Source organism: Octodon degus, unplaced genomic scaffold (assembly GCF_000260255.1).
Source record: "Octodon degus isolate 3935 unplaced genomic scaffold, OctDeg1.0 scaffold00048, whole genome shotgun sequence".
Taxonomy (NCBI): Eukaryota; Metazoa; Chordata; class Mammalia; order Rodentia; family Octodontidae; genus Octodon; species Octodon degus.
Genome location: NW_004524624.1, coordinates 4496191 through 4520456, shown reverse-complemented (window position 1 = coordinate 4520456; position 24266 = coordinate 4496191). Strand labels below are relative to the sequence as shown.

The 24266-nt window shown below is 41.7% G+C and overlaps 1 protein-coding gene and 1 pseudogene across 1 annotated transcript in view; one reads left to right on the top strand and one right to left on the bottom strand.

The window, feature by feature from the left end:
- The window catches only part of Pcbd2 (pterin-4 alpha-carbinolamine dehydratase 2), a 48424-nt gene continuing 24158 nt past the window's right edge, over positions 1-24266 (top strand). Inside the window, exon 1 of the mRNA XM_012515015.1 lies at positions 1-126. The gene's annotated coding sequence lies outside the window, so the exon portion shown is untranslated. The remainder of the gene's footprint in view (positions 127-24266) is intronic.
- Positions 2518-2846, bottom strand: LOC105742366 (annotated as a pseudogene).

Below are 24266 nucleotides of genomic sequence, written 5' to 3'. Positions count from 1 at the left end.
GATTCTCAGCTGTTGCAGACAGAAGAGAGGAACCAGATTCTACTTGACCTTAAAAAAGCAGGATGGTCAGAGTTAAATGAGAGAGATGCCATCTACAAAGAATTTGCCTTCAAAAATTTTAATCAGGTAAGTATTATAAATTTTTGCTAGTGCTATGATTTATTTTTACCTCCTTCAACTTTCTGATACTGGTGGTTGTCTTGTCCCATGTGGACCCAGGGTCTGCATCCTCCCTTCTTGAAGGATTCAGTGAAGTTCTGGGTGTGGTGCCACAAGCCTATAATTCCAGAACTTGGGAGGCTGAGGCTGGATGATAACTGTGTTTGAGGTCATCCTGGGTTAAATAGTGAGTTCAAGGCCAGACTGAACTACAGTGGGATAACCTCCCTCCCTCCCTCTCTCCCAAAAAAAGGCTTTTTGTTGATAATTGCTACAGCCCACCTGAGCAATTCTCAGGCTTGGGGTAAGGGATGATTTGTGCTATTTGGAAAGTCAGATTCTGAAACTACTGTAGTTTTGATTTGATGTTGGCTATGATAGTTACTCTTGGACCTATAACGTATAGTAAAAGGATGTGAGAAGGGGACATGAATAAAAAAAACAATTCAGAAACGTATACTGGTGTGATGATTTCCTCTACTTTTCCTGGGCAGTTTGTAAGGTTTTTGTTTTTCCTTCTGTAGTTGTATTTGTGCTTCTGAATCACCTCTGAAGCTGCTCCCAACTTCCTCTTTCCTAATCAGTGAATTTGCCCAAGCCCAGTAGCCAGTAATGGAAGCTTTTTTTAAAACGTGACCTCTCCCTTGGAGACTTAGCTTTCCAAGGTAGCTGTTGCGCTTCGTCCCACCCTGCTTAGAGAGTCATCTCCCATGACTTTTCCTTCAGTGATCACTCCCCTGCATTATATAAGGTACAGTGCTTTTGATTATTTCATGTTTGTTCAGTTTCATAATCCTTCGGACAGATTTATTGTTTTTATTTATATTAGGTGTAAGCATCTAGAAGTCAGAGATCGTGTTTGCTTAAAGAACTCTCTATTGTATATAACAGAGTTGTGGATACAGGCATTTGATAAATGCTGACATTGATGACAGTGTTTGCTAGTTTCTACAAGGGTGTGTGAGGATGGTGTTGCCACCAAAGAAACCCTCCACATGTTTTCCTAGTAAATGCCATTGGCTCCACGGAGCTGCCTGCCCTATTCTGTTCTCCCTCCATCTGGCTGCCAGCCATCTGCTGAGTCCCCAACTCCTGAGGAAACCTGCACCTAGCAGCCTTCTTGTCCCTGCTGCCCCACGTGCTCGACAGCTCTTGTTAGGGGCTTAGCACTCTGTGGCTGGTGGCAGGGAATCCCATTGGTACAGTAAGCTTGTGTATAAGCTCTAGGTAGCATTTTCCAAGCTTATTAAAATTCTTACATGTGTACAGCTTGACTTCTTTAAGCCTGGGCTAATTTATTGGGCTTGAACATGTGGCTTAAAGTACTTGAGTGGTGTTGCCTCAGGCTCTGCCCATGAGTCAGTCCTCCAGCACTGCTCTAAACCTGTGCTCAGGGCAACTTTCAGAAACGGGAGGGAAGGGAAGCCGTGCGGGGCATCTGGGATTAGTTGTGATGTTATTTGCTGGGATATTGCATTAACTAGGCCTTCTTCCCCTCTCATCTAGCCTTTAGGAAAAAAGGCAGATGCCAAGCAAATCAGCTGCTGTCTGTTCAGAGAAACCAGCACGGATAGTATATCCTGGGGTCAGCTTTCCAGCTGCCTTCTGTGATTTCTGCATGTACAGTGACGGTGGCCTGTCGTGGCCCTCGTGTCACACCTTCTAGGCAGAGTCAACTGGGAGCACAGCAGTAGTCAAACAAGTGGGGCTAACAGTGTATTTCAGCAGTGTAAAGTGCAGCCCATCAGGAACAAAGGGGCATCTGAGGGAGACATTGTTGGAAGGACTTGTGACAAAGTTTGGGCTTGTGCTCAGGATTTTGGAAAGTATTGAGGGAATTAAGATGTTGCTGTGGATTATATGCTGTCAGGAAATGGACAATTTTGTGATTCACCATTTTTATAAATCTTACCTCTTGGGAGAACAGAGTAAAGTGGGGCCAAACCTAAAATTGGAAAAGAAGCAATAGTTTCCCATCATTAGATGGGAAAGAGGGTGTTTAGTATTTTATGGTTTGGAACATGTCCATGTTGTGTTTCTGTCCAGGTAACATTATGGAGTGGTGTATTTATGTCCTAATCCATCATGGTCAGAACGTGGCTCTGTCTGCTGTTGCTGTCGTCTTCAAGAGGAGAGTACTGGCGCCTAGTTAATGGTCCCAGGCCAGCCCCCAGGCACCAGGAGCCCATGCGTAGGGTAGCGACTCCTCAGGACTGACAGATCCTCATTCATCTTTCATGTAGGACATAAAACCTGGTACTTTCTTGTGATATTAAGGGTTGAACCCAGGTCCTTTTCACTGAGTTACATCCTAAGCCCTTTTGTTACTTTACTTTACTTTTTTTTATTTTATTTTTTAAAACCAAAGCATTTATTTTGAGTGATTGCTGGAATTCTCAAGATGAACTGGACGCTGCAACTGCTGCTCTCTTGGGTTTAGGTGTCGTTCCTTCGCGGAAGCCATGCCTGAATCTACAATATACAATTTTTAGGTGTATTCGACCGGTTCCGGAGGTATTTTGCCTTTTAGCCTTTGCACTCCAGTTATACTTTCTTTTGTACTTGGCGGGATAGCCACATTTGCCACAAGTCGATTTCTGAAGGTGGTAGGCCTTAGAGCCACAGCGGCAGCACAATGTGTGTGTCTTATTACGCTGCTTTCCAAAGGATGATATTCCCTTCGTCATCTTGCTTGTGCCGCCGAAACCAAAGAGCGTTACTTTACATTTTAAAATAGGATCTCACTAAATTACTAAATTGGTCAGACTAGGTTCCAACATTTTGTTTTTGGTCTAGTTTTTTTTTTAATGTTCTTGGTTGTACAGGTTTCACCATGCAGCTCGGACTTGTGGCGATCCTCCTGCTTTCAGCCTCCCCAGCATTGGGATTACAGGTGTGTGCCACCACACCCCGGATTCTGTCTGGCTCAGCCCACCCTGGGGGCAGGGCTGGCACAGCATGTGATGCTAGACTCTTCACTTTTGCCTAAGCTTGCCTAAGCAGGTGCTTTAGTCCCCTGAGCTATCTTGCTGGCCCTGTTTTTATTTTTTGAGACAGTGTCTTGTGTTATAATGCAGGTTGGGCTTGTTCTTCTTGTCTCAGCCTCCTGACTGCTAGGATTAGAGGCATATGCCACCATACTCAACTTGGTTTGTTTTTCTTTGACACAGGTCTCACTATGTATGTACTTCAGGCTGACCTTGAACTCACCATATAGCCTACTGCTCATAAACTAGTAGCTATCTTCTTGCCTCAGCCTCCTGAGTGCTCAGATTATGGGCATGTGCCCCCATGACTAACCTTTTTTTTTTTTTTTTCCTGTCTGTTTTGAGACAGGGTCTCACTGTGCAGTTTAGGCTGGCCTTGAACTCACTTTGTAGCCCAGGATGGTCTTGAATTTGCATCGATTCTCCTGCCTCAGCCTCCTGAGTTCTGGGACTACAGGCCTGTGCCACTACTCCCTGCTGGCCATTGTTTTTTATTGAAGCAACAACATAACATTAAGATAATGCAAATTTTAAGAAGCTGGGTACAGTGAGCATAACTGTAATCCCAGTAGCCAGAAAGACTGAGGCTGAGGCAGGAGAATCTCAAGGTTGAGCCCAGCCTGGGCAATTTAGTGATACCCTGGCTCAAAGTAAAAAGTTTAAAAAGAGCCGAGTGATGCAGGGGGTGGGAGTTTGATTTTAGGCCTGCTGTGTGGGCCCTGCCCCCAGGGCACGCTGAGACTGGGTTTAGTTGGGTATGCCTGTAATCCCAGCACTTGGGGGGCTGTAAACAGGAGGATCATTACGAGTCCAGTCTACATAGTGAGACCCTGTATACTTTGTCCTAAAATGCCAAAAAATAAAAATAAAAATAAAAATAAAATTTAAAAAAAAAAAGAAGGGCTAAGTATGTAGCACAATGTGAAAGGCCTGGCTCAGTACTGAACCCTCCCCTCAAAAAAAATTACAAGTACTTACATTTTTTTTTTTTTTTTTTTTGTATTGTACGGAGGATTGAACCCAGGACCTTGTGTATGCTGGACAAGTGCTTTATGACTGAGATGCATCTCTGGCTCACTTTTTTTTGAGACAGGATCTTGCTATGTAATTCATGCTGGTCTTTTTTTTTTTTTTAAAGAAAGTATTTTTATATGTTTTTAAAAAATTTTTTTTAATTTTAATTTATTTAGTGTGTGTGTGTGTGTGTGTGTGTGTGTGTGTGTGTCCGTGTCCAGCTCAGCCCACCAGGGAGCGGGGCTGGCTGGCTTGTGGTGCTGGGGGATTGAACCGCGGTCTTTGCTAAGCTTGTTCTAAGTAGGTGCTTTAGACTACTGAGCCATCTCACCAGCCCCTTATTTTTTATTAAAGTAAGTTTTTTCATGCTGGTTTTGAACTCACTATGAATCCAGGCTGGCCTGAACTTGAAGTGATCGTCCTGCCTCCATCTCCCAAGTGCTAGGATTACAAGCATGTGCCACCATGATTGGCTCACTGTTCTCTTTTATTATTTCTCCATGGGTATAACTTATTTACAATGTAATAGTTGCATATATGGTTAAGTTTAAAAAAATCATAAAAGTAATATTAATTCATTATATGTTTATGAAGCATCTTCACTGTGTTAGGCATTATCCTAAGCTCATGTAGCTTCCATTATAGGAGAGAAGATAGAGAGCAAATGAATGAACAGATAATGTAATTTCAGTTAACAGCGAATGCTATGAAGAAGAATCATGTTGGAGATTGGAATAGAAAGTGAAGGAGGAGGCTATTTCAGGTCGCATTGTCTAGGGTGATCTCCCAGGGAAGGGCACAGCAGAGGCCTGGGTAACATGGAAGATCTCACTGTGTGAGAATCCAAAGGGAGAACATTCCAGATGGGAAGAACAAGTGGATATCCTCAAGCAAAATGATCTTACCTTGATTGAGCAACAGCCCTGAAACTGGAACAGACACAGAAAGTAGAAAGAGCATCAGAGCCTTGCTGGCATGGTGAGGATTTGGATTTGAGACCACGGGAAAAAAAAATCCTGTTTGGATTATTTCAAACAGGATTTGTCCTATATTCTAAAAAGATCATGCTGGATATTCTGCTGAGGAGGGGGAACAGCCTGGACACTGTCACTGTAGTCTAGGTAAGAGACAACAGGAGACTGGAGGTGGAGAGAAATGTGGGTTCCTTATAGGGTTTGAAGACAGGAAAATCAAGAGTTGCTGGTAGAGTCAGAGGTATAGATCACTGGTAGCGTACTTGTCTACCATGCACAAAACCTTGGGTTTAATCTCCTCCTCAGCGCTGGAAAAAAAAAAAAAAGACTTTTGGATAGATTGGTTAGAGGGTAGGGGAGGCTGTTAAGGACGACTGCACTGGGTCAAGCTGTATTGTGAAGCATAGAACAATTGGTGCCTCTTCCCAACCTAGGGAAAGCAGGGCATAGGGAATTAAGAATCTTGTTTTATATATTTCAGATTTGAGATGCTTACCTGCCATCCAGGTGCATACCTCTGGTTAACAGGTGGATATATGAAGTCAAAACTCAGGGTGGAGATAGCAGTTTGAGAATTGTCAGAGGGGTAAGAATCATTAGAGCGCAGTCCTAGATAGGTAAGAAAAGGTAAGATGAATTGGCAGTAGAAGAGTAGGGACTGTGTCCCTTGCAGTAGGAAAGAAGAGTGTGTGTGTATAGGCATAGGTAGGTTGGTGTGTCTGTCCTAGGAAGAAGAGATAGTGCTTATTATTATTATTATTATTATTATTTATTTATTTTTGTTTTTAGTGAGGCCATCAACTGAGAGGAGCGGTGGGAGGCAGGAGTTTTGAGGGTGAGAGGAAGTAGGTGAAGGAATTCAAGTCATTTTGGAGACAAAGATAATGTGTTAACTAGGGAGATATGGCTGGTTGCTGGAAGTTTTTATTTTACTATGGAGATTATGATCAAACTTTTTTTTTTAAAAGACAATGACTTGCTCTGTATTTCGGGTCATTCTTTATCACTGTGTACGCCAGGCTGACACACACCTTCGACGCGCCTGTCTTAGCCTCCTGAGGGCCATGGTCAGACATTTAAAGTGAAGATTTTCTGCCTGGGTATGGACTTGGAGTAGGTGCAGACTGAATGAGAACTGAACTTCTGCCAGATGAGTTCAGTGGAGCAACAGAGAGCCAAGGAAGTAAGGGCGTGTCCAGTGGAGGGATTAAGACGTTGGTCTTTGGAGTCCAGGCTGCTGAGGGAAGTACAACACGAGAGGGCGATATAGATGGTGGAGATCTGGAGTGTCATTGGAGAGAATCTTTTGGAGGGCAGTTGGGTGATGCTTGTTGAGCCTTTTGTGTATGTGGATATGTGTCTGTGTCTGTGTCCTGTGTTGTGCCTGTGTTGCTGGGGATCAAACTCAGAGCCTTGCATATGCTTGGAAAGTACCTACCACTGAGCTACATACACCCTAGTCCCCAGTGCCTGTCAGCTACTAAGATCTACATGTCCCTCATCCTAACCTAGAAATGATCTTCTAGATGTGGTCCTGCATGTATATGAATACGTGAGGATGACCATTAAGGTTCTGTGGGCCTGTAATGTTTTATTGTGAGCAGGTATTTCCAAGGGCATGTGCATCCCATGGGAAGGTCACATCTCCTTTGCTGAAGCCCTGCCTCAGAAGGAGTTAAGATGGCCCACTGTGCTTACAGTTGGGGAGCTCCAGCACCTTTCCTGGTTTCAGCTTCACAAACTGATGGAGGCCACAGTTACAACTGATGACCCCTCTACTAAGAACATGATTCACACTGGGTTTTAACATATTAAAAAAAAAATCACTCAACATATAGGTAGCTGGGGAGATAGCTCGGTGGTCTAAGTGCCTGCTTGCAAGCACAGGGACCCAGATTTGATTCCTGGTGCCGCATGCCACAGTGGCCCAGAGCCCCAGGTGCACTGCGCTGGCCACTGAAACTGGGTGTGGTGGCATGTGCCTGTAATCTCAGCACTGGGGAGGCTGAGATAGGAGAATCCCTGAGTCAGAGCTGCATAGCAAGACCCTGTACCAATTAAATGAATAAATAAAAGATTTTTTTAAAAAATGGGCCATATTGGGTCCAGGGAGATGGCTCAGTAGAATAAGTGCTTGCCTGGCAAGAGTAAGGGCCCGAGTTCAATCCCTGGTTCTGCAAAAAAAAAAAAAAAAAAAAAAAAAAAGGGCTAGCCAGATAACTCAGTGGACTAAAGTGCCTGCTTAGGCAGGCCCAGGGACTGGGTTTGATCCCGCTGCCCACTCTGTGCTGTGCCAGCGTTGACCCCAGCACATGGGAAGCTGAAAAAGAGGAGTCCAATCTGTGTAGTGAGGCCCTATAGATCCTATACTAAATACATAAAAAATGAAAAAAAAGTATTAAAAACATGGATAAAAATATTTTTTTCTCAATAGATTGAGTTTATTTTTCAGTTCTTTGTGTTGACTTCTCATTTCTCTTATAATAAAATGTTCAGGAGTAGGAGTCCACTTGATTGGACACTATAATATTTAACATGGTGTGCTTATGTAGTTTGTATAAAATGGTGTCATAGTTTTCTCTGTTATGGCTTGTATATAGATGTCTCTCCAAAGCCTCATGTGGTCATAGGTGGGGAGTTTCAAAGATGATTTAGAGCATATGATGCTGGGATTAAGGGTATGTGATTATTAAATTAGACTACTGATTGTTTTGGTATAGTTTTGGGTGTCGATAATGGGAAGGCTCACCCTGGGTGTGGGTGGCACCTTTCAAAGGGCAGGTAGCCTGGAAGGGATAAAAGGGAGAGGCAGACAGCTGCTGTTACTTCACTTGTTGCTTGCTGCCTTCTGCCTGCCTTGCTTTGTCATGAACCATTTCTCCTTTGTAGTGCCCCTCTGCCACGCCATTCTCCTTGGAAGCAGCTGCCTGTGGACTGAAACTATAAGCTGCAATAAACCCTTCCCTCTTTAATTTTGCATGTTGGGTATTTTGTCTCAGCAATAAGAACAGTAAGGCACTATCTTTTAATATTATAGAAAATAGACTATACATTTGAGGAACACTTTCACTGAACCTTGATAAAAGCTTTGAGCTCTTTCAGGTTTTATTATAGTAATACCCAGCAAATACATTTGATCTTCTTTTTTCTCTCAGAGATTTTATTCTGAGATATTGTTGGCCCCACATAATCCAAATTAAGTTGATAGTTCAGATAAGCACAGATATTTGGAGATCATAAAGATTCTCATGTGTGCCGTGCGTGCCCCCATGTGAATGACACTGGGCATGGTGGCGCACGCCTGTAATCTCAGGGCTTGGTAGGTTGAAAACAGGAGGATCACTATGAGTCTGATCTGTGTAGTGAGACCCTGTAGACCCTGTACTACATACATTTAAAAAATTTTTTTGTAAAGATTCTGCAGGTATTCTCCCAATATAGGTAGATGAAGTAGCCATAGGTAGCAGTTTCTGTTGCCCTCTGCCCTTGGTGGTAGTCCAGGGGATCCACAATGCTTTGTGGACTGGTGGGTGATATGATGGTGACAGTGACACTTTATGAACAGACAGCATGACTCAAGACAGGAACTTTCCATATTCGAAGTGCTTGAACTCAGACAATGAGTTCAGTGAACTCAGCTGGTGAAGTTGCACTTCAGGTAGACGTATGGAGGGAGAGTTCTTGGGTGTTGGGCAAGTGCAGAACATCTGCATTAAAAGAACACAGTGTCATTTGGAAATGTGGATGTATATGTCCCATAAAGGCAAATTTTGTTGTATATTGTAATGTACAGGAATAAATGGGATGCTTACAAAATCAGAGGAAATTTTAAATTTTAGAAGAACAGAAAATGAGGCTTAGAAGCACAGGAAACAAATACTGCAGATGCCAGTAGGTGGAGCCCTCCAGGGCAGGACCCCAGACTGACCAGGACCCAGACCCTGCAGCAGGCTGCCCTCATTCCCCAACTCCTGGATCCTCCGGACCATGCCTGTTCAGTGCAGAAATAAGCATAGTACCAGGAATGGAGAAGAAGCAGTGATTGAATACTAGACTTATTTTTGTTCCTTTTGGGTAAATGAAAGATTTGGGGTGGATTTTCCTACTGGTAAAGGAAAAGGCAGTAGCTTTGTGAGAAGGAGCTGCATTTGCTACATTCCTGGAGAAGATCCTCGGCCTTATCTGCACTTCGTTATAGGCTCCGTTGGCCAAGCACTTGATTATCTGATGAATCATGTGAACTGGGTGGTACTCAGCCACCTTTCCTCCTCAAAAGGGGTGTTTTGCCATAGCTTGATCTGACAGCTGGCAAAGTATAGTGCCTTTTACCAAGGACCAACTTTGTTCTCCATCTTATCCATTAGATTCATGTTTGTAATTGTTGCCTCTGAAAGCTTTCTTGGGCTGGGGTGGGAGAGAAGAGGAGTTTTCCAGATGGCCTAGCTCATACTGGGCATGGGGTGTTCTGTGCATCCAGCATGCATGACTTGTGGATTTGTAACATATTTCTCTTCCAGTGAGTGCCCAGAGAGACTCTTGAAATTGAGCAGTTGAACGTTATTATTGCTGCCTGACTATAACAATGTTTCATTGAGGAATTTGATAATAGGCTATGGTTAACTTTTTCAAGTGGTAAAGTCTCGATGATACCAGAAGACAACTGGTAATGAAAGTCTTTTTTTTTGAGGTAAAGTTTCACTAGGTAGTCCAGGCTGGCCTCAAACTTGCTGAGATACTTCTGCCTCAGCTTCCCATGTGCTAGGATACAGGCCTGTGCCACCACGTCTGGCCGTTAATGAAATTTTTTTTTTTTTAAGTTTTTTTGGTGGTACCAGGGATTGTACTCAGCACCTTGCGCTTGGCAGTAAGGCGCTTATTCTTCTGAGCTATCTCCTTGTCCCTCATGAAAGTTTTAGTAGTCCTCTGCAGGATTTTATTTATCTATCTATCTATCTATCTATCTATCTATCTATCTATCTATTTATGTATTTTAGAGAAGGGTCTACAGGGTGTTCAGGGTCTCACTACTAGATCGGACTCATAGTGATCTGCTGTTTGCACCCTCTCAAGAGCTGGAAATACAGGCTCTTGCCACCATGCCTAGTTTCAGTTGCCATCTCAGCGCACCCTAGGGGCAGGGCTGGCATGGCAGGCCTGGGGTTCGAACCTCCAGCACCTCTTGTGACCAAATTAGTTTGGGTTTTACTATTGTTGTTTTCAGTACTAGGGGGTTGAGTCCAGGGCCTGGGCATTTTAACAGTTTAATGAGACCCTGTCTTAAAATGGAAAATAATAAAAGGGCTAATAAAAACATCCAAGTGATATTCATGTTGCTATTCATTTTGGAGTTCTCGGAGTTCCAAGTAAGCCTGGACCTCCCTGTGCTGGTGTTGTCTGATTGTGGCTGAACCATCAGAGTTGGTCTATCAGGACAGGGAGACGAGAGCCTAAGGTGTTATCATCATTTGGAGTCTCCTTTCTGAAGTTTGTGTCATACAATAGGTTTAGACTTGATGTGTATTTGTAAGAGCACATGCAATAGAGGAAAAGAAATGTAAAACAGGTGTCAACAATGTAAATATGACACCACACTGCAGTGTGAACACACTGTGGTCATTACACCGTCCTTTAATAAAAATGGACTTTTAATGGCATCAGTTTTTCTTAGTCATGTAGTAAATCTTCTGTTTACAGAACTTAGCCTGAGTATTTTGTAAAAGTCAAACAGCCAAGAAATACAATTTCCTCAATAGTCTTTGTCTTGCCCTTTTACAGATGGCATAAAATCAGGTGTGTAAAAAATAAAAAAAGCAGTTTGAGCTGACGTGAAAGGTATTTCAGATTTATGCTTTGCAGATGATATTGGTATGATTAATGCATTCGTTGCTTTTTTATTGCTTTTCACAGATAGTGTACATGATGCTTGGAAAATGTGGTGGGTTTAAATCTTTGCCAGGTTTAGACTGTGTCTCTCAACAGATGTTATCATATGAGTACCATAATTATTATAAAATAAAACTTACTGTGAAATGTATTGACATAAATTTCATTTATGTAAATTTCATTCATTAGTCTAAAACCTTAATGTAGCATTTAAGGTTTATGAAGCACTGTAGATGAGATTAACTTGATATAAAGTGGTTTCAAATGCGCTGCTTTAGACTTAACTGACAAAATTACACTCAAGGGTTAGGGAATTACTGAGGCATTTTTTTCAGCCTGTATTGCTAGTACTTCTTAAATAGGTTGACTATGAATTAATAACAGTGGCTGCAATAATAACAGAATAATAGCAGAAAATAATTGAAATATTAAATGTTAAAAGTATTTATTTTCTTGTTCTTTCCCATTCTGTTGTTTTTTCTTTGGTGTGTTTGCCTACCACTTCAGCACGGCCATCATCAATCATGTTCAGGTTGGCATAGCAGTGAGTTATGGCTGTAGAGTTTTGGTGTATTGTGATTTTGACAAAGCAGCTTGCATGATATAGATACTGATAGAATATCAAAGTAAGCTAGTACGTCTTTATGGCAGCAATGTAGTGCTGTGCTTGCATTCATCTCCGGTGGTTGGTAGAGGACCCGTTGGTGTCTGTTGTCAGGAGAGATTTGGTTCAACAGTATTGTCTTTTGTTATTTTTCTTGTTGCTGAGACAAGATACCTGACACCCAAAGTTAAAGGAGGAAAGGTTTATTTAGCTCACAGTTTGTGGAAGTTTTAGTTCATAATTGGATAGCTCCAAGGCAAAGTGGCACATGGCAGAGGGACAATAGTTCATGGCAGTGGAAGACAGCAAAAGCCATAAGAGACCTTAACAGCATCTTTCTGCTCCATTTATTTATTTATTATGTATTTGGTACAGGGTCTCACCATGCAGCTTGGACTCACAGTGATCCTCCTGGTTTCAGCCTCCATAGCACTGGGATTATAGGCGTATACCACCATGCCTGGTCTTGTGGCTGGCTCAGTGTGCCTGGGCGTGGGGCTTGTATGGCATGTGGTGCGGGGTATTGAACCCTGGTCCCTGTGCTTGCCTAAACAGACACTTAGTCTGCTCAGCTATCTCACTGGCCCCTCCTTTTATATTGTATCTAGACTGCTAGGATTAGGGTGGTGCCAAACCAAACAGTAGACTGATTTAGCAACCACATACCGTTAATCCTAGCACCACACACTCTAGATTCAGCCACCTCTGAAAAGCCTAAGATTACACGAGGCTTTGAGGGGCCATCTAGACACGTCCACAGCAAGTATGGACAAGTAGAGTGCCCTGGCTCTAAGTTTTGTATGTATGTATGTATGTATGTATTTATTTATTTATTTATTGGAACTGGGGATTGAACTCAGGCCCTTGCGCTTGCCAGGCAAGTGCTTATTCTACTGAGCTATCTCCCCAGCACCTCATACATTCCTTTAAAGGAAACAGAGCAGTAACATCTTCTCTCCAGTGTTGTAGTTAATTAACCATCATATTATCCATCTGCTCTAGTTGAGATGGGACCTTCTAAATAATTCATGAAATCTTACAGGACAGCACTGAATCAAACTGAGCTTGTAAGATTGCTTGAGGCCATATTCAGTTGTATCCCAGTTGTAGATATGAGACTCACAAGCTTGGTTCCTGTAGCAACATTTTTAGATCCAGTTGTGATATAGAAATGCTTTATTATTAATGTTCTCACAGTTATTTTTAGGAGATCTTGTTCTCCAAGTACTACCTGTTAGATTACTTTCCTTCTTTTAATGGGTGTCACCGTACTTCCCTGAGAAAGTGAATAGTGTATCACCAGCCAATACAAAACTGTGTTTGATTGGAAGTAACTCAAGTACCACAGTTGAGCAACCAGAGGTCCTTTAGTTGTATCGTTCATATCAGTCCAATCAAAACAGTAAATGCTGCTAATGAATGCTTGCCCACAAGGTCGCATTCAGCCAGCAGGGCAGGACTGTGGTCTTCTATGTATCATCCAGCAAATTGACTGCACATACACATTGTCTTCACCACTGCAGCCCTGCTGTGGGCTCTCATCAGGTACCTGAAGCAGCCCTACGCAGGAAGGCCAGGACTGCATGGTCTCAGAGAGCTCAGTGAAGGTATAGAGCTGGCAACCACTGAGAGGCTGGCACCATCTGGCCAAGGTGCAGAAGGATTGAAATGTAACACCAGAGCTTCCAGTTTTGTTGGGAAGGTGGCGTATCCAAATTTTAGAAGGTAAATTTTTTCAAATAGGCTTGCTAATCATTACTGAAATGTGGAGTATTAGTAAGTCGAAAGAGATGCACTGTAGTATGACTGTTTGGAGGAGTTCTGAGTTGTTATTTGGAAGACTTGATGGGTTTTTGTGAGGGAAGGGTCTAAGAGAGGGAGCAGTGGGAGGTATAGGTCAAGGTTAGGAAAGAAGAGGACGCACCTCTTATTTGCAATGTGCTGGGAGAAATGAGGGTGCTAAGAATGGTTATGTGAACTGAGCTGCAGATTGGCGTGGAACTCCCTGTGAGGCACTTTCCCCTGGGTTAACATTGGCTCAGATTAGAGGTAGTTGAAAGCAAACTCTTGTTTTTCTCCTTTAGCAGGGTTGTTTCTCTCAGCAGCGTCACCTTCTTCCAAGTACCTGGACCTGAAACTGACCAGACACCAGGAACTGCGTGGTCATCCTTTAGTGTCTTTTGCCGGGTCTGTGTTGCTGTTCTCCACCCCCACCCCACCCCTGCCTTTAACCCTAAGTACTGTAGCTAAACCGCTGCCTGACTGTCACCTTTAGGCTCTCCCTGCTGTCATCTCAGAGGTTTTCAAAGCTGTCCCCAGTCGAGCCCTACTTCTCATTACTCCTCTTTACTCAGAGGTAGGAACTTTAAGGTGCCTACTGCCATGTCCTCCCAGAAGATGTGAGAGGGTGCAGATGGGGGAGTGCCTTGACCAGGGCCACTGAAAATTAGTAACAGGGCTGGAATTGGACCAAAGCCCCTGGCATCTCAGTCTTATTCTTTTCTACCTTGACCCAAGTCATCATTTTTCATCCTTTCCCTCATCCCACCCTGTCCTGCTTTCACCTGTCCCCATCTCACTCACTGTGAGACTGTTTACATACCTAACACTAGTAAATAATAATGAACACTTATTTCAGGCTAAGCACTGTGCAACACAGTGGGTGACAGCAGTTAATAGGGCAGATATTGTTGTCATCTTCATAAGCTTATGGTATAGTGGGGGCAAGCAAAGACAAAATGAATATATAGTTACAAGTTATGATGAGTGCCATGAGGGACTCATTAATGCCTAATGAACACACTTAAGGACTTTTCATTCATTCATTCATTCATTCATTCATTCAATCCTCACAAAAGTTTTTGAAATACATATTATTTCCCTCATTTTGCATTAGATTAAGTGACTTGGCCAAGGTCCTACAGTTGATAAGCATGGAGTCAGGACTGACTCTATGAGCCAGCAGGGATACTGCCTGCCTCTGCAGCAGGTCTGAGAGACAATACTAGGAGACCTAATTCTGTTGGTGGAGAGCAGTTGGGAAAGCCTTAGCAAGTAGGTGAGGGCCAGCAAGGTAGCTCAGTAGATTAAAGCGCCTGCTTTGGCAGACGCAGGGGCCAGGGGTTTGATCCCCTGGGGCATGCTGAGACTGCAAATGAGACTGGGTATGGTGGCGTGCCTGTAACCCCAGCCCTTGGGAGGCTGAAAAACAGGAAGGATCACTGCAAGTCTGATCTGTGTAGTGAGACCCTGTACTAAACACATAAAAAAAAAAAAAAGAAAGAAAAAGGAATTGATAGGCTCATGAACTTTTATTTTTAAATAAGTATTTGTGGGGTTTTTTTTTTTCTGTCTTTTTGACAATTTAAGCTGGCCTTAAACTTATTTTATAGCCCAGGCTGGCCTCAACTTTGCAGTGATCCTTCTCCCTTAGCCTGCCAAGTGCTGGGAATGCAGTGTACACCACCCTGCCTGGCATGATGCAGTTTTTAAAAAAGACTAGGCAGAGGATATAGAAGATGGAGTTGAAGGGCCAAAAGTGAAATTGGGAGAGTGGTAGGGAGGCTATTGCATTCATCTAGGTGAGGTGGCGTGGCTGGGGTAGACGTAGTGTGAGATCGTAGAGTAGGCAGTGACAGGAGAAGCAAAGAATGAGGTTAGAGCTGTGTTTAAGACTTCACATGATCAGAAACCAGTGGTAGCAACTTAATGCTTATAAGAAAGTGCAGATGTAAAGAGAATAGCCAAGTTTCTCTGATTATGGAGGAGTGGTGGTGGGGTGTAAGGAAGAAGAACAGAGAATGCTGAAAGTAACTCAGACTCAAGCCTGGAGGAGGTAGGTTCTTGGAAGTGTGGGAGAGGAACAGGACTGTTGTATGGGAATCAAGATTTCTAGTTTGAACTCTTTGTTTTTTTGTTTTGAGATAGGTCTCTCTATGTAGTACTTGCCACTTTTTTGCCTCAGCCTCCTGAGTGCTGGGATTACAGATGTGTTTCACTATGCTCTGTTGGTTTGGGCACTTTAGCAATGCCGGGTCTTGAACTGAGGACCTCATCCATACCAGGCAAGTGTTGTACCACTGTACCACACCCTCAGCCTTGGACATTTTAAATATGAGCTCCTGAAGACATCCAAATTTGACTTAAAGAAGGTAGCTTTAGCTCAGTGTGGTGGCACATGCCCATAATAGTGGCACTCTGGGAGGCTGAGGCAAGAGTGTCTCAAGTTTGAGTTCAGTCTAGGTAACTTAGTGACTAAGCAAATACATATATATATATATATATATATATATATATATATATATATATATATATATATCATACATATGGCTGTCCACCTATCTATATCTGGATCTATCTATCTATCTATCTATCTATCTATCTATCTATCTATCTAGGCCCTGGCCTTTAATCCCCAGTATCATAAAAAATTAAAAATTAAAAAGGTATTTTTATGAGGTATATAAAGTAAAGCCATATTAATATGCTGAGTTATAAAAGGCTCAAGTCAACAACTTCTGACTCTGCCAGTCATGCAGATAACCCACTACTATTATAGACTACAGGGCTATATTGGATTACTCTGCTGAATTCATGCACCTACAATATATGAGTGGCAATGGAATACACATCTCTGATAAAAGTAAACAAGAAAGGGGGATATAAATGGACCATTTTGTAGTGGAAAAGAAAATATATCTGTATCTACAAAATAGCATAGATATATAGCTACTTTCTCTTAGTTCAAAGAGAAGAAAGTTTTGAACTAATAGTGTTTAGACAAGATATCATGTCTGCATCTTGTACTAGGAATAACTACTACAAAGACAACAATATGCAATGTATTAATTATTGTAACTGTACTACTAACCTGTTTTGAAAATATCTCATTGCTACTTCTTTCTCAATAAAATTATTTTTTAAAAAAGGTAGTTTGTTTTTTTTTTAAATATTTACTTGGTATAGGGTTTTGCTATGCCGCTTGGACTTGTAGCAGTCCTCATGTCTCAGCTTCCCCAGCGCTGGAATTACAGGTGTGTACCACCAGTGTGGCATGCTGTAACAGGGACTGAACCTGGGTCCTTGTACTTGCCAGGCAGATACTTAGGCCTCTGATCTATTTCCCAGGCCCCAGACAATTCTTTCAGTATTTTTTTTTTTTGCTTGTTTGTTTTTTTGTGGTATTGGGGGTTGAACTCAGGACCTTGAGCTTGTCAGGCAAGTGCTTATTCTGCTGAGCTATCTCCCTAGCCCAATTCTTTCATCATCATCATCATCATTATTATTATTATTATTACAAACTGGGGATTGAACTCAGGCCCTTGCGCTTGCCAGGCAAGCACTTATTCTACTGAGCTATCTCCCCAGCCTCTAATTCTTTCAGTCTTGAAACTGTCCTTTTATGGTCCAGTATCGTTGGTTGGGGCCTGCCCATTAGCTCAGTTGTTTAAGCGCCTGCTCATGCAAACGCAGTCAGGTGCAGGATACTGCGGTTCGATCCCCACCTACACCTGCTTTAGCAGATCTGCCCTTAAAGCAGCCTGAGCCAGCCAAAAAAAATCAGTACCTTTGGTTGATTTTTCTTTTAGCTTGGTGGTGGTGTTGCATATAAAAAAAAATATGTTTTTTAAGAATTATTTTACAGCAATTTTGATGTAAAAATGTTGCTCTAGTTATTCTTTTTGTTTTGAGATCAGGTCTCGCTCTGCTGCCTAGGCTGGTCCTAAATCCCCAGGTTTTCAAGTAGTGTGCCTGCCTCAGCTTCCCAAGTAGTTGGGACCATAGGTATACATTGCTGTTCCTGGCTATAGGTGATGTTCGTTCGGTTCGTTCTTTCTTTCTTTCTTTCTTTCTTTCTTTCTTTCTTTCTTTCTTTCTTTCTTTCTTTCTTTCTTTCCTTCCTTCCTTCCTTCCTTCCTTCCTTCCTTCCTTCCTTTCTTTCTTTCTTTCTTTCTTTCTTTCTTTCTTTCTTTCTTTCTTTCTGAAGGAAAGGTTTATTTAGCTCACAATTACTGGCGGTGTCAGTCTATACTCAGCTGGCTCCAAGGCAGAGTGGCACATGGCAGAAGGCAGCAGTTCATGGGAGTGGCAAAGAGCAGAGAGCAAATGGGAGAAGTAGCGGCAACAGTGGCTACAGAGGCAACTATAGGTGACTTTTAGTGTTGAATTATTTATCTGTAATACAGACAGATCAGGCTTCTTTTTGACAGTTTGAAAAGTCACGAAGTATTTTATGGACTGGTGAGTGTTTGAGGTTTACTAGGTATTAGTAAACTCACTGTTAGGATTTTGTTTTTGTTTTGTTTTTTAGACAGGGTGTTGATATGCACTCCAGCTGGCCTTGACCCCAGTATGGAGCCCAGGCTGGCCTCACACAGGGATCCTCCTCCCTCAGCCTCCCAAGTGCACCTGCATTGTGCACCGCCATGCCCAACAGCTTGCTGTGTGGTGGCCTGTGAAATAGCATTGCAGCACCCTTACAAGGTGGGGTGAGAGTGTCCCCATTTTGCTAATGGTGGAAAGGTCAGGGACATTGAGGAACTTGCTCAGACTTACAGAAGAAGAGGGCAGAAGGCTAACATTAAGAACAGGTATTCCACCCTGAGATGATGGTGATGGCTCTTCTTTCAACATAATTCTGTGTTCTTAGAAATTGTAGACTGAGAATGTGAGTTACAGTTTTATTTAGGAATTTGAATGAAGCTCTGCTGTTTAAAAATTGAGTCTATTTCTACTTACAGGATATTATATATACTCTGCATATTTTGAAGAGAAAGGTAGGCAGCTATCCATAGGAATTTTTTTTTCCCATCGGAATTTGACCTGCAAATTGCTTCATGGTTTCTTGTGTCCTGAAACATTGGTTTATAAAACTTAGTTGATCAGTTATCAATCCGAAATCTATTACACGTTGGAGGGGAAAGTCACTTCCAGATAAAAAGTCTGCCAAGAGCAACAGGAAACTTTACTTGGGGAAATGGAACTCTGCAGAGAAACACACATGTTGTGCACTGAAAGATCCCATTGTTCCAAGCCACTGACCATACAGTTGTGGTTACAAATATGTAGAAGAGAGGGCCGCTGTAATTCTAAGTGTAATGAAGTATGATTTTTAAAATGTAAGTTTCAGGCTGTTCCTCTTCCATCTTTATATTTGTTTAAAATTGCAGGTGTGTCTGGGCATGGTGGACTATGCCTGCAATCTAGTACTTGGGAGGCTGAGGCAGGAGGATCACTGTGAGTTTGAGGCAAGTTTAGATTACATAGGAAGTTCAGTATGGACTACATAGTGAGAGACCCTACCTCAAAAACCAAAAACAAACAAAAAATAGAACAGCAACTTTTTGTTTCTTTGTTTGGTTTTGATTTTTTGAGATAGGTTCTCATTTTGTTGTGCAGGCTAGCCTTGAACTCACTTCATAGACCAGACTGACCTTGAAATTGCAGTGATCTTCCTCCTGGGTGCTGGGATTACAGGTGTGCACTAGCACACCTGGTTTAAAACTTCAACCCTTAAACAGTGCAGTTTAACATTTGCAGGACACTCATACCCTACAGAGATCAGCCGTTACTCTCACTTTTTTAGGGATTATGCCACCATGATACATTTGTGTGGTATATCCAGATGGCTAGAAAACCAAAAACTACACAGGAGAAAAGTATATAGGATTGCCTCAAGATTGAGGCTAGCCTGGGTTACGTAGTGAGTTCAAGGCCAGACTACCTACAGAGTAAGACCCTGTCTCAAAAAACACCAAAAGATCCCCACCAAGAAAAAGGAGAAGAAGGGGGAAGGGGGAGAGAAAAGGGGAGGGGGAGGAGGGGGAGGAGGGAGAGGAAGAAGAGGGGGAGGTGGAGGGGAGAGGAGGAGGAGGAGGGGGAGGGGGGAAGAGGAGGAAGAGGAGGAGGAGAGATGTAGTTTTGTTTTTGTTTTTTGAGACAGGGTCTCATTGTGTAGATCAGACTGGCCTTGTAATCCTTCTGCCCACATTAAAATACAGTGCGTGCGTGCGTGCGTGTGGTGAGCATTGATGTTAAAGACTTTTTTATTTTTTATTTTTTATTTATTTATTTTTTAAATTTTATTTATTTATTTGTGTGTGTGTGTGTGTGTGTGTGTGTGTGGCCAGCTCAGCCCACCAGGGGGCGGGCTGGCTGGCATGTGGTGCTGGGGGATTGAACCGCGGTCCCTGTGCTTTAGCTAAGCTTGTTCTAAGTAGGTGCTTTAGACCACTGAGCCATCTCACCAGCCCCTAAAGACTTTTTTAGTTAGTTACTTTTTTCAATTTATGTATAGTGAACATTTTCCTTGTCAGTTGCTTCATGGTTTTTTGTTTTTTTGTGGCTCCAGGGATTGAACTTCGGACGGTGCATTCCAGGTGGGTGCTTATGCTGCTGAGCTATATCCCTGGCCCTGATTCATGTTCTTTAATGGTGGGATATATCTCTATCTCTATCTCTATCTCTATCTCTATCTCTATCTCTATCTCTATCTATCTATATCTATATCTATATCTATATCTATATCTATATCTATCCATTTAATAGGAAGGTCATATTTAATTTAGCCAATTTTTAAAAATTCTCTAAAACATTTATTTATTTATTTATTTATGTAGTACAGGGTCTACAGGGTCTCACTACACAGATCAGACTTGTAGTTGATCCTCCTGTTTTCAGCCTCCCAGGCGTTGGGATTACAGGCACATGCCACCACCCCCAGTCTCAATCACCATCTCAGTATGCTCCAGGCACAGAGACAGGGCCAGCAGGCAGGCCAGAGATCAAATCCTGAGCCCCTGTGTCTGCCTAAACAGGTGCTTTAATCTGCTGAGCTATCTGGCTGGCTCCTTTATTTTATTTTTGAGACAGGGTCTTACTGTGTAGTTCAGGCCAGCCTTGAACTCACTACGTAGCACAGGCTGGCCTTGAACTTGCAGGGCTCCTCCTGCCTCAGCCTCTTGAGTGCTGGGATTACAGGCATGCACCACCACACCCAGTTTAGCTAATACTTTTATGTAGTAACCATTTTCACAGTTCAGAGTTTATGAGCCTCCTTTTTTTCAGTGGTCTTGTATTAATGCTGTCAGCTGAACACAAAAATATCAAGAATCCATACTAGGTTCTTCTTGCTAAAGGTATTCAGCATCTTGATACCCAGTGAGATCAGGCATGGATCCAGCCACTTGTTAAAAAAAGTAAATCGAAATCATCACCTAGATAGAATCGATCTGTTGAAGCTAAAAAAAATCAAGCTTTTCAAGTTATTTGAGAAGCCCAGAAGGAAAATGTTATTTATAGGGCTTTGTAGCTACTATTCTCACAGCTTAGTGCAAGGGTGTAGGGAATGTTTTCATAGAAGGGTTTCTCTTTTTGAGATTATTTTTCAGATAAAGAGGCTTGTTTAATTTAGGAAAAGTTATTTCATAGGAAATTAAATCTTGGTAAATCCTCTATCACATTTCCACACTTGCCAGTTCTCTGGCAAATGATGGCTTTAAATAGTTTGGGAGGGTTCCTGAAAAGCAAATACTTCTGCATTTTATATGTATATATTTTATTTTTGAATAAAAATCCTTTAGATAAGAGGCTTGTGTTTTCCCTTTGCATTAGTCTCTGGGTAATATTGCTTCTCAAACTGAGACCGGTTAATTACTGGTAGCAGTTTTTAAAACGAGTTTACTTGGTGTGAATGTTTTCTGGAAAGTATTTAAAAAATATAACTAGTGCTGTTGGTCAGGCCCTGGAGAGTCGCTGCTGCTCAGAGATTGGTAATTGCAGCATCTTAGTTTGTAATCTTGAGTGGTGTCTAATCATGTCGTATGCTTGGGAACCAAGAAAGAATTTTCTTTTCAAGTCTTGGAGCATCATTTTTTTCTGATACTGATCAAAGGTTGGCAAGCCAGTATTATATATGTAGTCAAGAGTATTCATAACTGTCTTACATTCTTAATCTTTTGGCTATTTGGTTGAAATATATCTGCGCCTCTTAAATATTGAAAGCATAATATCCTTTAACCTACAACTGCAGAGTTAAAATGAATTTTATGTGAAATATTTAGTTGTGGACCACATCTTCAGCTTTTTATATGCCACAGTGGTCTTGTTTTTTTCCCTTCCATTGTCTGATAGTGAGGTCATTTTCAGTCCTCTGAGAAATTCTATTCCCAGCCAGATGCGGCTCATATATTAAAAGTAGCACCTGTGGCTAATATCACAGCAGCTTACCATAAATTTACATGGTAACTAGGATTATATCTGTCAAGACTGTTAAAAAACATCTAGATTTAATTTGATTTCCAGTATTGTAGAGGCTATCCAACATTTTGCTTCATAACTATATTTTAAAAGTTAAAAATCACTCCATTGTTAAGTTTTATAGCACTCCTAGTGCCCATTAAGTTGATTTGTTCAATGGAGGTCAGAGTAAAGCAACTTGGCTACATTAAGATCGGAAACCAACCCATTTGTGACAAATTTAGTCCTTTCGTGTGAATCTTCTCAACGTCTCTGCACTGATTGGATTCAGGTGTAGCTTATGTCAGTAGCATTTAACCTCAAAAGAATGAGCAGTGTGATTGGGTTGTTGTAAATTATGAAGCGTTTTGCCTTTGCTTGTTCAACGTTAACTGTTGACTCTGCTGCCCATGCCTGACTGCTCCACCATCTGTCTGTACCAGAGTACGGTTTTAGAGATACCTTAGAAAATTGGGGTACATGCCCTTATCCCTTTTCCTCCTTTAACCCTTTCTGAATTGCTCTCCTTCCCATTATCCTTTGAATCATCTCCCACATGTTGATTTGCACTCCTGCAGTTATAAAATTATTTTGGGGCATCATTCTATCATGTTGTTCACCAACTTTCCAGCATTTATGAATACAATAATGATTCACTGTAAATCAAAATAATTTACAAGTTACAGGGAATCTGCTCTTACAAATAAGAGCCGAATGATGAATTTCTTTGGTGTCCTTCATTTTACATGGTTTCTTAAAAAGAAACTGGTAACGTATTGTTATTTCTTTGTATTTGCAAAAATTAATTCATAGTCCAGAACTGAGTTAAGATTAAATTCAGTCTTCTAGGCATTTTGTAGTTTAAAATATGTAAACAAACATAAGCCAATTAAGAAGTAAGCAAAATCTGTTTCTTAATTAGGCATTACAGTTGTCTTGGCAATAGTCTTGCTCCACAAGGAGACGTGGGCTGTGAAGTGTTGGCTGTGAGGTTAGGGCAGCGCGTGGCTTCAGCACAGATACCCTAACCATAAGTCTGTGTGCCCGCTTTAAGTTAGAAGCAGCGTGGCAGTACTTTCTGTCTTGTTGATCTTTCTACAAGGAAGTTTGTAAGCTTTTTTGAGACTTAAGTCTCACCAAGGAAGGAAGTAGGACAGTAGCCAAAATTATTATGTTGAAAAAATTGTAGTGATGGAAAAAATAATTAAGATAGTGGACATAAAGTGGTAATTTAGTGTGCTACTAGGTATTATTAATCACTTAATAGAAAATACCATTAATGACCAGTTTGGAACTGTGTAAAACATTTTTTTTGTGTGTGTGCTGGAGATTGAACCCAGGGCTTCATCCATGCCAGACAAGTGCTCTACCACTGAGCTATGTCCCCAGCCCCATAAAACATTTTTTTTTTTGAGAGAGAGAATTATGACATCTGTTTGTGTTCTTAGTTACTTAGGTGCCCTCCTTGTGCATCTGACCATTGATGGAGTTTCTCCTTGGCTATCAGTGGAGAGGAGGGATGAAAGCATGAAATAGAGGCCCAGCCTCACACAGTGCTTCTTGCTTGCTTTCCTCCCTGCATCCTTTATTTCTTTATTGATCTTTATAGCTGGCTCCCTACCCTCCCTCTCCATACTGTAATTTCCTAGAGGGGCAGCCACTGTGACCCAGGGCCTAGAGCCCAGGCAGGCATGTAGTACAGTAACAGATTAATAATTGGGAGTGTCACATACTTGCAGGAGCAGACTGTTGGGGACAGTCTGGAATTTCCAAGTAGATTTGAGTTTTCAGATAATGTACAGAAAGCAGAAATTTAAGAAATTGTAAACTTATTTTGCTGACCAGGATTTTTTTCCTCAGTTACCCATTGGAATTGAAAGCAAATTTATCATTTTTTTGAAGATACCAGTTGGTGTTCCCAAGAGAACAGAAATCATGGAGCTGTTGGGAAGGGGCTCCTTCATCATGCAGCCATCTGTGAAATCCTGTGGTTTAGTGCTGGAGCTCCGTCTGTCTAGTGACCAAAGATACAACCTTCGAAAGCTGGTTTTGAGAATAGGAACACAAGTTATTTTAGAAGACCTGCTTATTTTTTAGAGAGAAGCATCCCTGCAACTCAGAAATGAAAATAATTATTGAAGTACCCAGCGCCAGGTTTTTGTCATTCACTGATGCCATATTACCTTAAGTGGCTTAGAATGGGAGAAGTAGCTATAATTTAAGGCCAGGTGGACCAGTGTTACAGGGCTAAATAGATATAAATGCTTTAGCATGCATTGACTTATAAGGTAATATTTGGCTTGGTTTTTTCATAAATAACATTCCATGTTGAAAAATGAAAACTTTGGTATTAACTGCATTTTTATTTAGAATTTCGTTTTAAGCCATGGAGAATTCTATTGTGTAATT